Here is a 14387-nt window from a genome sequence, read left to right as displayed (position 1 = left end):
CTGAAAACATTGAAGGACCCTCACTGTACCCTTGTGGTAAGCGAGTGTAGGTGTATTTTACTCCTTCAAACGTAAATCTAAACCAATGTTGAGCGTCTGGGTGTACTGGTATGAGAAAAATGCATTTACTCAAATCTATGACTGAAAACTGAAAACCTGAAAACCTCTCTCTGTGGTTCTAAACTGTTCCATTAATGTCACAGAACCCTGAGCTCCAACCCATCTCTAGACTCCTCCCCCTGGGTCTGGCCTCTCTGTAAGGGAGCCCGTGGTTCAGTCGAGGTTTCTCATCGCGTGGGGCACATCCCCATTTCTCTCAGTCTCCTGCTCCACTTCTCCCAGCCACCCTGCCTCGGCTGCGTCTGCTTGTCTTTGCCTCATCTAATCATCTCTGCAGTAATATTTTGCTCTGTGTAATTGATCTCGCTTTAGTGGAGGTAGTGGTTATGATTTTCATATTTAGCTCGTCCACCACTTTCTTGCCACTTTCTGTTGTACAGTGGCCTTTTAGATTATGTTTCTCCTTTCACTAAACTATATGTTTTATATTTTTCCTCATTTTTGCCACATGTATCTCTCGTCTTTTGTGAGAACTTTACTCTAAATGCCTTGCCTTTATATTATAACGGCCGTGGTTTCTAACGTTATATAAGACGACTCTCCTATCTATTTATCTATCTATCTACCTATCTATCCACATATACACATATACATATACATACACATGCACATATATAAGCAGGTTGGTAGTTCTTAATGCAAGTCTTTATTCATAGTTCTCCATTTATAGGCTGTAGTATTAGCCTCTTGCTACCATTTCCTTTGTCGAGAGAGAGAGAGAGAGAGAGAGAGATATAGACAGCGAGAATGTGCACACTGGGTGGTCCATCCGCTTTATGCCTCCCCTGAGTCAGCCCGTACACTCCCGACTCCGTCATCCAGCGGCCGGCGCGTCCACCAGCGCCAGGATGGTGGAGTGTTGAGTGAGTTGCTGACGGGACCAACCCGACCCCAGTCCCAGGGTCGCTTAATATAGTTTTTTTCTTTTTCTTTGGGGGAGGATTCATCAACTACTGTCGGCTGTTAGTTCATTTATTTATTTAGGTCTCGCCGTGTCATGCGCAAGAGGGAGTCACATGCTAGCCTGCTAGTTTCTACCCCATTCTCTGTCTCTTGGCAGTAGTGTATATATTTAAGATCCTCGTTGGCCTCCATAAAATGTCCCAATGACCCCCATTCCGGCACCACTGCCTCATCTGGAGGCAGACCGACCACCTCACGCTCTTTGTCACTAAGCTGTGGGATGTTTTCATCATCTTCATAATGCGTTTCGGCTTGGCACAAAGCTGACATAATCATGTCAGACACTTCCCATTCTTCTTCATCACTATCTCGAAAATCGCTGTTACCGGTCATAGATAACTCATGCTGCAGGTATTCGTAATATTTTCTCAGCTCTTCCTCCGCCTCTGTGTAGCCTGACTTCAGTACTTGTTCACCACTGGGAGAACAGCCTGGTTTGTCTGTCCCACCACAGCACAATTCACATTTCATGTCTTGTGTTGTGGGTGTAGGTTGATTACTGTTCATCTTTACAGTCGTTCAATATTATCAATATTCTTTACTCATGTATATTTCTCAGAGATACCTTTTTTCAGTTTAGCAAATCCAGTAAAAAACCCTCATGAATGACTCCTTATTGGTCAATTGGAACTGCAGGAAGTCAAGCCTCTACAGTCCTCCGCTCGGAGGATCCGCAGCCTGTTTAAAATTCACACAGTTCTCCAATCTTTTAATTCATGAGATTAATTCCTTTAGCCAACTTCTAGTATCTCTTAGAATTATACCATATACTCACATTCTCACTTGTGTACACAAAAACATTCACTAGCACCTACTAACCGTTACTATTTCCCAGAAATATTTTTATCGTAACTTTAGTGCCCCTTTCCGGTAGGCGGCAACCAGTGCTTTCAAATATTCACAAACACATACTAAGCGTAACCTTAGTGCCCCTTTTACAGGTAGGCGGCAACCAGTGTTTCTTTTACAATGAATATTTATTATAGATCTGAACACATACTATTTCCGAAATAGTGCCCTTTTTCAGGTAAGCGGCAACCAGTGTTACATAATCATATTTTGTTCTTACCCTCGTGTGTTGTTGTTGTTGCTACTGGCGTTCTGGTCGGATCCCGTCAATCCCTCATTCCGGGGAGAAGAAGGCAGTTGTTCTCGCCGGCCGGACTGGAATTCAACACGTCCGGACTTTCAAAACAGAGCCCCAGGCTCCGGCTGTACAGGCAAACGGCGTCGCGGTCTTCTCCACCGAAATGATGATATCTTGGGATCCGGCTCGACAGGACCAATTTGTTAAAGATATTCTCAACCTGTGCCTTAATTGCACATTCAATACCAGTACCCAATAACAACAAGACACAGTGTAATAACAGTTAATACTGTCTGCAGAACAGGAGCGTGTCTGAGGGTCAGAGCACACTGAAGAACGTCCTGTTTCACAACCAGCTTTATTGAGCGGGGAAAGGACATGGAACAAAAGAGGACATCATGTGTTCATCAGGAAACATACAATTAATCATCTGAGACATGGCGCCCCCCATTGACCCTCTCGGCACATAGACATGTCTTCACATTAGAATGGAAAGTGCTTGTAACAGCGGCTTTGGTTTAAGGAACTGTCCACACAACTGGCCCCCCAGAGGTCCAGTGGGACTTCCTGCTTTAGCTCAGAGGGAGAAAGCAGAAGCGTGTGTCTGTCAGCATCTAGACACACATGCTGACTTTTAGAGACCTTATATAACAATACATTAAAACTTAATGTATTCAGACATTTGTTGATAATAACAGATAGTAATCTAGTAATAACTCTAACAAAAACTAATTGCCTTTAGCTTGTCCATTAGAATGGAGTGATTGACAGTGTCGAAGGCCTTTTGTAGGTCCAGCATGACCATGCCGCAGTATTTGCCCGCGTCCACCTCTTGTTTGATGTGGTCGTTCAAATAGAGGAGGCATGTGTCAGTGGAGTGGGACGTTCTGAAGCCAGATTGGAATTCGTAGATTAGATTTTTTTCCGCCAGGTACTTTTCGACCTGTTCGTAGACTATTTTCTCCATGACTTTTGAGATAGAGGTAAGAATAGAAACAGGGCGGTAGTTGCCTGGGTCTAATTTGCTGCCCTTTTTGTGCAGAGGGGTCACTCTCGCAATTTTGAAGTCCTTGGGGACGTGCCCCTGTTTTATAGAGAGGTTTATTATGTGTGTGATGACTGTGGTGATGGCGGCTGCTGCGTCTCTGAGGAATTTGGAGGGGATGTTGTCATGGCCAGTGGCCTTGTTAGGTTGGAGGGCGCTCAATTTTTTGAGTACCTCATCGGTTGTTACCATTTCAAGTTTGAAGTCGTCTTTGTGGACCCCTAGGTTTTTGTAGTATGCTACTATGTGTTCTACCCCATAATGCCCTGAGTGGGAGGGTAGTTTGTTTACCAGTGTTGTGGCTATGTTTGTGAAGAAGATGTTTAAGTAATTGGCTACATCCAGCTTGTCTGTGATGAGCGTGTTGTCCGTCTTTATGTTTATGTTTGAGAATCTGGTTTTAAGTTTTTTACTGCAGCCTAGTTGATTATTGAGTAATTTCCAAAGTTCGCGGGGTTTGTTTTTGTTTTCCTCAGTTTTGTCGTTGATGAAATTTCTTTTTGCGGTTCTGATCATTGAAACAATTGTTAAGGGGATGCAGACCAGAGAAATACTTTAGTCTTGTTTACATCAGGGTCCCCCATTTTCAATTCATCATAACATATATGACATACAGATAGACAATACGGGAGCATGTCTATGTTCCCCGGGTCCTATGTTCCCCGGGTTCTATGTTCCCCGCTTTGATTGATTGATTGATTGAAAATTTTAGACCACCAGCCCTGATTCCAAACTCTAACCTTAACCAGTTCGAAAGAGGGCCTAAGCTTAACCGTTCGAAACAAGGCGGACATTAATAATTAATAAAATAATCAAAATTTATAAAAATTTCAATCTATTAATCAATCAAATCGGGGAACATAGAACCCAGGGAACATAGGACCCGGGGAACATAGGGATGATCCAACTGGGATGATCCGACATGTTTCTAATTGTGTTAGCAGGTATCCTAGGTAACCATATCGTACCCACAGCGCCGATAGTGGATCAATGTTACAGAGTCGGTACACGAGACCAAAGAGGCAACGGGACGAGGCCGAGGGTTATCATTGCTACTCTGCGCAAGACAGAAATAAGAGACGCGATCATCAGAGGGGCGCGCAATCAATGGGGGAAACTGAAATATGGTGAAAATTCAGTATCTTTCTACGAAGATCTATGCAAGGAGGCCATCGCTCTACGTGTCCCCTGCAAAAATGTGCTGCAGAGATTATACAAGAGAAATCTCAAGCCAAGCCTTAAGTACCCGGCACTACTATCCATCTTGGGGGAAGATGGTATTAGGCACGGATTACGCTCGCCTAAAGACGCAGAGGAATACATGAAGCAACATGGATCTGGTCCCCCGGGGCCGGTCGCAACATAGGCTTGAATCAGTAGATAAGCCTACTCATATCTCTCTTTTTCTCAATTTTTCTTAATTTTTGTCCTCTTTGTATTTTAGTACTTTTATTAGAATGACCACGGCTCAACAAAAGCAACATATGATATGCATGCTGGCAACACTGAGGCACAAAGTGTTTAATACGGATCGTAAGGCATTATATTTATAGACTTCTGGGCCCTCATTTATCAAGTTTCCTCAGAAAATGTTCTATTTCCACACGTAAGCACAGAATTTAGAATGTGTGCACGCACAAAAAAAACGGGATTTATCACACGTGCGTACACAGGTCCTACGCACACCTGTCATGATAAATATCACCTTGCTTCTACGCTAAGGCTCGTGCACACTTTCACGTATTTGCATACCAAAACCGCCCCGATTAACCATATACGGTAATGGAACACCCCCATGAAATGTGGAAAAATGGACTAAACCGAGGGAAGCGTGTTATGAGACAGGCTGACAGACGTGTACACGTACGGTGATGTCGGATATGATATCTATTAACCATTGCTGCCTGGGCAGCGCAAACACTAATAAAGACCGTGCTGGAATATGACTGCCTTTTTCCGTTTTGTTTGATTAATACCCAGGGATTAAAGTTCTCCTCAATTTTATTCCAAATCGCGACGGATTTTCCGTCAATTTTCTACCTGCTGCATATGATTTCTAGAGGCATACAATCTATTTTGATGTCAGTATTGGGTAGTGTGACGTACGTGGGTTGGTCATTATCATTATTACTGTATTTGGAAGACCATGTGAACATCAGATTAGTATCATTTGTATGTGTGTGTGTGTGTGTGAACATGAGAGCTAATGATATCTCTTCTTCTCTTCCTGTCAGGTGCTGCCCGTCCCTATACTGAAGGGTGCTGATTGCCTAATGAGGGACAGCTGATGGCAATCACATCAAGAGGGACGGGTGCACAAGTAGCTGACAGCACACACACGGCGGGGCGCCTCATTGTGTCACTTGCTGGTGATCACGGTGTCGGAGGTTGCCTGTGGTTGCCACTGTGGTGGAACTGTGTTTCATTTGCCCTTGTTGTAGTGTATTTGGCCTTGTCTCCATAACTGTATGAGACTGTGTGTTCGTCCTGTTCACACTGGTAGGTATCTGAGCTAGCGTTGCTACCAGGTAACATATAGAGACCTATATATATAGATTGGCCTCTGTGTTAATTGACACATTCATGGGGGAGCATGTCTATATTATTGGCCTTATCATTTAATCCCTAGTGTTGTCTGTTTGTCCATTTATATCTACCTTGTTTGTTCTCCCCTTACCTTTTTCCCTTTGTGTGATCTAGGGTTGAAATCCCCTAATAACATCCCCTTTTCCCCTTTGGGGAACAGGCCGTGGGTTGGAAGCCCTGCACCAAATAAATACAATTTACCATCTGAAAACGTCTTGTGTTTATTATTACCTACCTGCCCAGGACTATTTTGAAAGCATTTACTGAGAGAGGCTGTTTCTGTTCATGTACAGCCTGCTCCAGATACTCTTCGGTGCGGTCGTTAGACCTTCGTACATGACATGGGGGCTCGTTAGTTTGCACAATTGTATAGTTCCTTGTTGTTATGTGACATGTGGACTTGTCGATTGGAGCGTGTCAGGTAGGTTGCGTTCTTTTCTTCTAATTGGTAAGTTAGTGTGGTTCCATTGTCCGTGCTACACAGTTTGATTGATGTAAACCATTGTTGTATGTGATACGCTTGAACTAATCTGTTTTTTCTGCCACATAGGTAACAGGGGGGGTCACCTGCTTGGCTAGAGGGTGGGGGGCACGAGTCGTGATTCCGGTGGAGCGCACAATGAAATCGGTAAGTGACTGAAGATATGTGTAGCCTTCATCCAGTTAGTGGAGTAGTTTAGCTGGGATAGGCTAGAGTGACACAGGTGACTCCTAGTTGAGGTGGTTAGACCAGCATTTATTGTTTTCATAGATGGTAGATGTGGGCAGTAAATCAGAGTGGTTGAATTGTATACTACGGAATGTAATGATTAAATGTGTTACGCACGGATATTGTGGAGTAGGTGAGGAGGTATTTTCTTGTCACTTATGATTCGTTTATTATTATTGTGTTATTTTTCGTAGGTTATTTGTGGAGTAGTCATATTCTGTAGGGACTATGGCTGGGGCGGCTTTTACTTTGGACTTGTTTGTGGCGGATCCTACGAGGGATCAGATTGATGACTGCACGAAAGCTGAATTGTGTGGGGTCGCCAAGCATTATGGCATTACGGTCCAAAGTTCAAAAAGTAAAGAGGAGGTGAAAGCAATTGTGCTCGCTGGGTTGGTTGATAGGGAGATATTAAGTTCGCCCGTAGCCGGGGGAAATGACTCGGAGGACGTCACGCATGACGAGGCGTCTGGTGAGTCCAGTGAGGGAACAGGTGGTGCTATACAGGAACGGAGGGGTAGCGGTGCCAAGGCTGAGGAGATTGACAGTGATAATTCTGTACACTCAGGACGTGCCTCTGTTTCAGAGGAGAGAGCTGCTATGCGTGACAGGGAAGAGAGAAAGGAGGAGAGAGACAGATTGGAGAGGAAAGAGGAGAGAAGAGAGGAGAGAGACAGAGAGGAGAGAAGGGAGGAGCGAGACAGATTGGAGAGGAAAGAGGAGAGAGACAGAGAGGAGAGAAAAGAGGGGAAGGAGAAGGATAGAGAGCTCCAGATTACAATAAGGAGGATGGAACTGGAGAGTGGTGGCTCTTCTTCTCCCTCATCTGAAAGTTACCAGGGCAGTTTTAATATTGGGCAGCATATTTCTATGGTGCCCCTTTTTCGGGAGTCTGAGGTGGAAGCATATTTTTCTGATTTTGAGCAGGTAGCGTGGGCTTTACAGTGGCCGAAGGACCAGTGGGCACTATTAGTGCTATATAAGCTCACAGGTAGGGCTAAGGGGGCATGCCAGTTGTTATCAAAGGAGGACAGCATGGTATATGAGAAAGTGAAGGGTGCTGTCTTGCGCGTATATGAACTGGTGCCGGAAGCGTATAGGCAACAGTTCAGAGCACTACGTAAAGCTCCCTCGCAAACACATGTGGCATTTTCCCAGGAACAACGGACAATGTTCACTCGTTGGTGTGAAGCATGTAAAGTGGGTGGGGTCGAGGCTTTGAGCGAGTTGATCCTCATTGAACAATTAAAAAAATTTGTGCCTGAACGCATGATTGTGTGTTTGGAGGAGCGAAAGGTTTCTACCCTCCAGGAAGCTGCGGTTTTGTGTGACGAGTTAGCAATGACCCACAAATATATTTCTGTACGAAATGACGAGTATGTAGGAGGGGGCGCGTCTTCTCCGTCGGGGTTGCCGTTTCGGGGAGGTGACGAGCGACCATTCCGACCTCGCTCACCGCCGTCTGAAAAGGTGTGTCATTATTGTAAAAAAGAAGGGCATTTTGTGAAGGACTGTCATGCGCTAAGGAATCGACAGGAGACCAGGGAGTCAGTCCAGGACCCGAAAGGGGTGGGGTTGATTGGTACGGGGTCATGTCCTGACCAGCATAGCTCTTTTGAACCCTTTTTGTTTGATGGTTATGTGTCCCTGTCGGGTAAAGTTGGGGACTACCAGCAGGTGAGAATACTCCGTGATACAGGAGCCGCTCAATCGTTCATCCTGGCTGATGTATTACCATTGGATGTGGACTCCTGTCAGTCGAGTGAATTGGTGAGAGGTATTGACATGGGGTGTGTGCGCGTGCCGTTGCATAAGGTGCATGTACAGTCTGTACTGATCACAGGTTGCTTTCCGGTTGCGGTTTGCCCATGTTTTCCCGTAAAGGGCGTGGATTTCGTCATGGGGAATGATATCGCTGGGGGTAAGGTCGTCCCTGTGTTGGAGGTTGGAGACGCTCCATTTACTAACTCATTGATTGATAATCACCCCAATGTTCCTTCTATTTGTGCTGTCCCTAGGGTACAGGAGCGGAAGCGAGACCAAGGTCTAGCGTTGGGTGACTCTGTCTGTGGTGAGTTTTGCAAATTGGCGGTGGCACAGCATTTTGAGGCGGGGGATGAGGTGTTTATTGTGCTGCCCACGCCTAGTACTGTGCTCGCTGCCCGGTTCTCAGGACCTTATGTGGTAAAAGGAAGGGTGTCTGCCACTAAGTATATGTTGCATGCGCCCGGGCGGCGGAGGAGGACACGCTGGTGTCATGTGAATAGGCTAGTGAAAGGTTCTGCCCGCGTCTCGTCGGAGTTGGGATGTGACGGGGTTGTTGGTTCACATGCTGGGGTGTGTTCTATTGTGCCTTGCAGGACGCATAGTGCTGATGTTGGGAGTGCGCACCCCGGTAAGCGGTTCGCGTGTCGGGGTCCGGTGGCGATGAGGGAGGTCGTGGGGAGAGTGGCTATGTGCCCTGACAAAAGAAAAAGAAAGGGGCTAGCTTCAATTGGCCATGGTCCCTGGGACTCTCCTTGCCTTCTAACTCCCATGGCTAATGTGTCTCTCCGTTCTTTTTGTGCTACAGGAGGGTGAACGTAATGGCGGTGCCTGTCCTGTTCCCATTATGGCCTCGGTAGGAGGAATGCACCGGCGCCGTTCTGACGGCTGATGCATGTGACCTATATGGAGTGTGATTTCTATTTATTTTTGTTCTGTTGGTGCTAATCGGATGTTGGTTGATAATAAGTGATAATGTTTTGCTAACCCTGCGGGTTCGCTCTTATGGGGGGAGGTGTGACGTACGTGGGTTGGTCATTATCATTATTACTGTATTTGGAAGACCATGTGAACATCAGATTAGTATCATTTGTATGTGTGTGTGTGTGAACATGAGAGCTAATGATATCTCTTCTTCTCTTCCTGTCAGGTGCTGCCCGTCCCTATACTGAAGGGTGCTGATTGCCTAATGAGGTTGCCTGTGGTTGCCACTGTGGTGGAACTATGTTTCATTTGCCCTTGTTGTAGTGTATTTGGCCTTGTCTCCATAACTGTATGAGACTGTGTGTTCGTCCTGTTCACACTGGTAGGTATCTGAGCTAGCGTTGCTACCAGGTAACATATAGAGACATATATATATAGATTGGCCTCTGTGTTAATTGACACATTCATGGGGGAGCATGTCTATATTATTGGCCTTATCATTTAATCCCTAGTGTTGTCTGTTTGTCCATTTATATCTACCTTGTTTGTAACTGAGGGGTACAATTCCCTGACTGTATTGATAAGTATGGTATTATTAAACCACTACCGCTTGTACTTTAACTTCTGGCCATCCAGTACATGATATAGATATGATGAACACTTTCCCACCTGATGAAACGAAGTCCACACAAATGTATAAATCGAATATTTTATATAGCAAAGGGTATATACAACGTTCACTTAATGACATTTATGATTTGAAATGCACTTGTATGGCAAATGAGTATTCGTAGGTAAATCAACATTGAATGTCCAATCTCTGGTTACGCAGGGAGTAAGTATACAACCCGGTTCTTTAGGGAACTATAGCGATGGTACTTAAATGATTATAGCTGGATACACTAAGGGGGGGGGTCCCGCTGGTTGTAAGACAGTAGGGGGGGGTTAGAAGAGCCGCTGGCGGTATCCCATCTGGCCGACGATTTCTTGGGAGAATTCAGAGTCCTGAACACGATGCCCACAGAACCTCGGTCCGCAGATGAATACAGCTGGACCCTCTGGTGGACGGTAGCTGCCGGTCCACAGATGAAGAGACGTGAGGCGACCTCACTCGGGGTAGAGCGCCGTCTCACCTTGACTCCTCTCCGGGGGGTAGTTCCAACACTCAGCAGTGTTGGCCGTTATCCATGGAATAATCAAAGCACCCAAAGCATGTAGATAATCCAAGCCGTGGAAGGCTCGCCGTCGTCCGGGTAAAGTAATCCAATGTACAGGTCCACTCGTCCTGGCCCGGAGCTCCTCGGATGCAAGCACCACACGTGGTCTGCCCAGCCTGGTTAAGACTCCAGATAACGTCAGGAACGATGGGGGTACCGCTCACTTTATAACTCTAACCGAACGATGCACCATACATAATAGACTATTATTAGCTTAATAGAAATACGTCCAACTCGACGGTATAGTGCCAAACTATGACAATTCAACTATTAATCCACACGATGTCTCAATGCCTATTCTGAGGCCAAGTAGGCCTTACTGCACCACACGTGCGTCGTGGGTGAGGCTTTGCGTCTGTTACTCGGTTGGAGGGTAAAGAACTAATGGACTAAAAGAAAGTTCTACTTTACTTGCGCCATATATATATGCGCTGTGAACAAATAGTACCATTCGTATTTCGCCAGACGTATTCCTACGCGGAACCGGGCTTGCCACGACATGTTGGGCGGCACGATTGAACTTGAACCAAGGGGCATGGCTGCTGGCGCCAGGTTCTCGTCCAATGGTAGAATGAAACTATTATGGGCTGTTAGTAGACTAAAGGGATATTCAGTGTATATGTACAAGGAATATACAGGGGATATCAAACGATATACAAATACTATTAAATATATATCCATAAATAAATCTGTGTCCTCCCCAGATCATGTAAACGAATACTGTAATCTTAAAAAATTGTGATTGATTAGACTTTAAAGTGTAATGTTTAGATTGGAAAAAGAAAAAATGGAGACATTTTGAAAAAATGAATTTTAATTTGGGAAAAAATGAATTTGTATTATGTATGGTTAGAATGTATAGAAAATCAAGTCAATATATCATATGTGACGATAAGAATCGTCAAAACGGGGAAATGTGGTAATATTGAGTTGAATTTCATAAATACTATGTGTGAATAATTAGAGAGTCATAATGTAGGAGAGACAGACATTTCACACCAACCCCCTCGCATGAGAAGGCTGCATACCCAAATGGTATATAGGGGAATAGTTACAAGTCACAAAGCCCTCACTCAAACTGACTGTATGTAAATGCTGATTACATGCTGAAGAGTCATGGATCTATTAATCAACTGTTTAGTATCAAAAGAGTAAACCATAATATTAGAAATAAGGTTTGAAGGGTGATTACACTCGTGTTAAAGAAGTCATCACAGCTACTCTGCCAACTAGCAGGGGTGACGAGAGCTACTCTCCACCCCCACTCGGTGATCAGATTAGTACTATATGGTAATTTGGCCCAAAGTGTATTCACACCCCCCACCAGAAGGACATCAGGCCAGCCCCCCCGTGAGAAGACACACAGAGAAACCCAGAGGGAGGGGCTGCCAGCGCCCACCGGACACCGCTCACAGAAGGCGCCCACAGGAGATGCATGATTGGATCAACTGTAATAGTGAACTGGATTCTATTTTGGCTAGAAGTTGGGTATATAAGGAAGAGACAAATTGTAATTCGAGAGCTCTCAGACCAGACACAACCCAGGGGGTCTGGGGGCTCCTCCACCGACTCCTCCCGACCAGAGAAACTACTGCTTTTTGATGTAAGTAAGCCGGATGGAACCCGTATTGTTTGGTTAGACTAGAATGTAACTTAGCTTAGAAACCAGGCTTACTTATATGCAAAAAAGGGCTTACAGTATTTTCAATGTATGTTCAAATTATGTTAACCAAGTGACTGTTTGATGTGCAGTATTTAGGTTTGAGATGCAAACCTGATTGTTGATTCCTGTACACAGCAGCCATGTTAATGTTTTCTGATAAATCCTTTGTTCTATTCACCTTGGACTCTTGGCCCTGGTTCAAATAAATCAGCTGAGTTGAACTACAGTACTGGTTTGTCTGGCGTACACGTTTTATTCCTCATCTGCTAAGTCAGATGAGGAGACCAACAATTCTATCAGTGTGAATCCTTCCTCCTCCTTCCAGATAATCAATCTCATTGTGTTGTACTACAATAACCTCAAATTATTGTAGAAAGTCTGTGGGAATTTACCACAAATACATTCCCTGAGGTCCATAGATGTCCCTAGATACCAAGAATATGCAAATGGGACGGTACCCATACTTTCACTTAAGTATAATTTCTCTGTACTTTTTACAACCCTGGACATATATAATCCATTTTCCACCTTTAGAAACATCTGTCACACAAACTACACATAAAATGGGCGCGGCAGTGGCTTGGGAGGTAGAGCGGTTGTCTGGTAATCCGATCGATTCCTGCTCCTCCCGGTGCAGCTCCTTGAGCAAGACACTTAACCCCTAATTGCTCCTGATGAGCAGGTTGACACCTTGCATGGTTTCCTCTGCCGTCGGTGTGTGAGTGAATGGGTAAAATGTGAGCAACTAATTGTAAAGCGATTTTAAATAAAAGCTGTTATATAAATGCACCATTTACCATTTATTGGTAAACATGGCAGCGGCTCAGCAGTAGTTCCATGGTGGAGCTGGTGTCGTTCTAGTTTAGTATTGATAGATATCGGTCATAATCAGCCAGTATCACCTCGTCACCTGTGCTCGTGAAGTTTCTGCGTTGTGTTTATCTCTTACTCCGAAGTCGACCTCCTCATACTGGCTGTACAACTGTTTCATCCCCGTTAATGCAATCTGTAATCAGAAGAATTCGACACTGGCAAACGTGGTACCTTTCTTGGAAAAACGTTGTTTATTCCATAAACAAAGCCTTGTACCAGATGTAACCAATTCTGTAATGTCCTTGAACAGTCTCTTTGAAGGAAAACTAGATTAATTATTCTCCACCGTCTCTTCTCTCATTAGTCCAATGGTTCTGAGGCCTCGTCGTAGCCAACAACCATTCCCTGTTAGCCGAAGCTAGCGATGATAGTGACTGATACTGTCCTCTTACAACTAATATCTACAAGTAGATGCCGTCATCTGCAGATATTTACATTATAATGCAGATATTTACATTATATACACATTGAAAAACAAGGATTCCTTCAGTATTCAAAAATCCGTATTTGCAGTGGAGAAAGTCAAATGGGTGTGTCCCTAATGGACATGTAAAAAAAAACATCTTGTTCGTTTCTCTCTGTGACAGTGGAGAACCCATGGGAGGACATCGACGACCCCCCCCAGGCCCAGTACAGAGTGACCCAGTCCCTGAATGTGGAACATCTCACACTGCAGAAGAAGTGTGAGGTGACCCAGGTCGACGGAAGCTTGATCCAAGTGGTCTTCCTGGTGAGCAACTTCACCATTCACATTGTTTTTAGTTTATTTTTTTACACTTATTTAATAGGGGTGTAGAGAATAGAATAACGGATGCATTGTGATTGTATGCACGCTAACTCGGTGTGAGGCTTTAATTGCATGCATTTGATTATTGCTGATTATTACTGTTTGTATACCAACTGAACTTGTGAAAAAGTATAGGAATTAATGCAATTGAACAAAACCAAACTCAACCACTGTCAAAATAGTCAGATTTTATGATGCATTGAATCTTTGCCTGGGGTTTATTGAACATAGAGTAACAAACAATTATATTGAAATAATTAAAGAAAACTTTATATGACGTGACGTGGGGTAATAACAATGATAACGTGGCTAACGTGGTAGCAATGGCTTGTTTACATCATGTGGTCTTCCGTTTCCCCTTGATGATGCAGACTACCGCCACCTGCTGGTGCAGAGTTATTAACTCAATGGACGCCACGCAGTTGAGCATCGTTTGTACTTACCACGCCAAGCTCTAAGAGATAGGAATAAGTGGCTGTGTTTGCAGGGCTATAACTATATTCTATATTATAGGTATGGATACAATACTATGGCCCATTTGACATCGACTATCTATCGTTCAATATGTGTTAAAGAAATAATTTTGTCATCCATACATTCCCGTTTTATACCGTGGTGAATATGAGTATAGTTTTAGAGTAAACCTGTC

Source organism: Notolepis coatsorum (assembly GCF_963971535.1).
Source record: "Notolepis coatsorum genome assembly, chromosome: 4".
NCBI lineage: Eukaryota > Metazoa > Chordata > Actinopteri > Aulopiformes > Paralepididae > Notolepis > Notolepis coatsorum.
The sequence above is the reverse complement of the archived record's forward strand: the minus strand, read 5'-3'. Positions refer to the sequence as shown.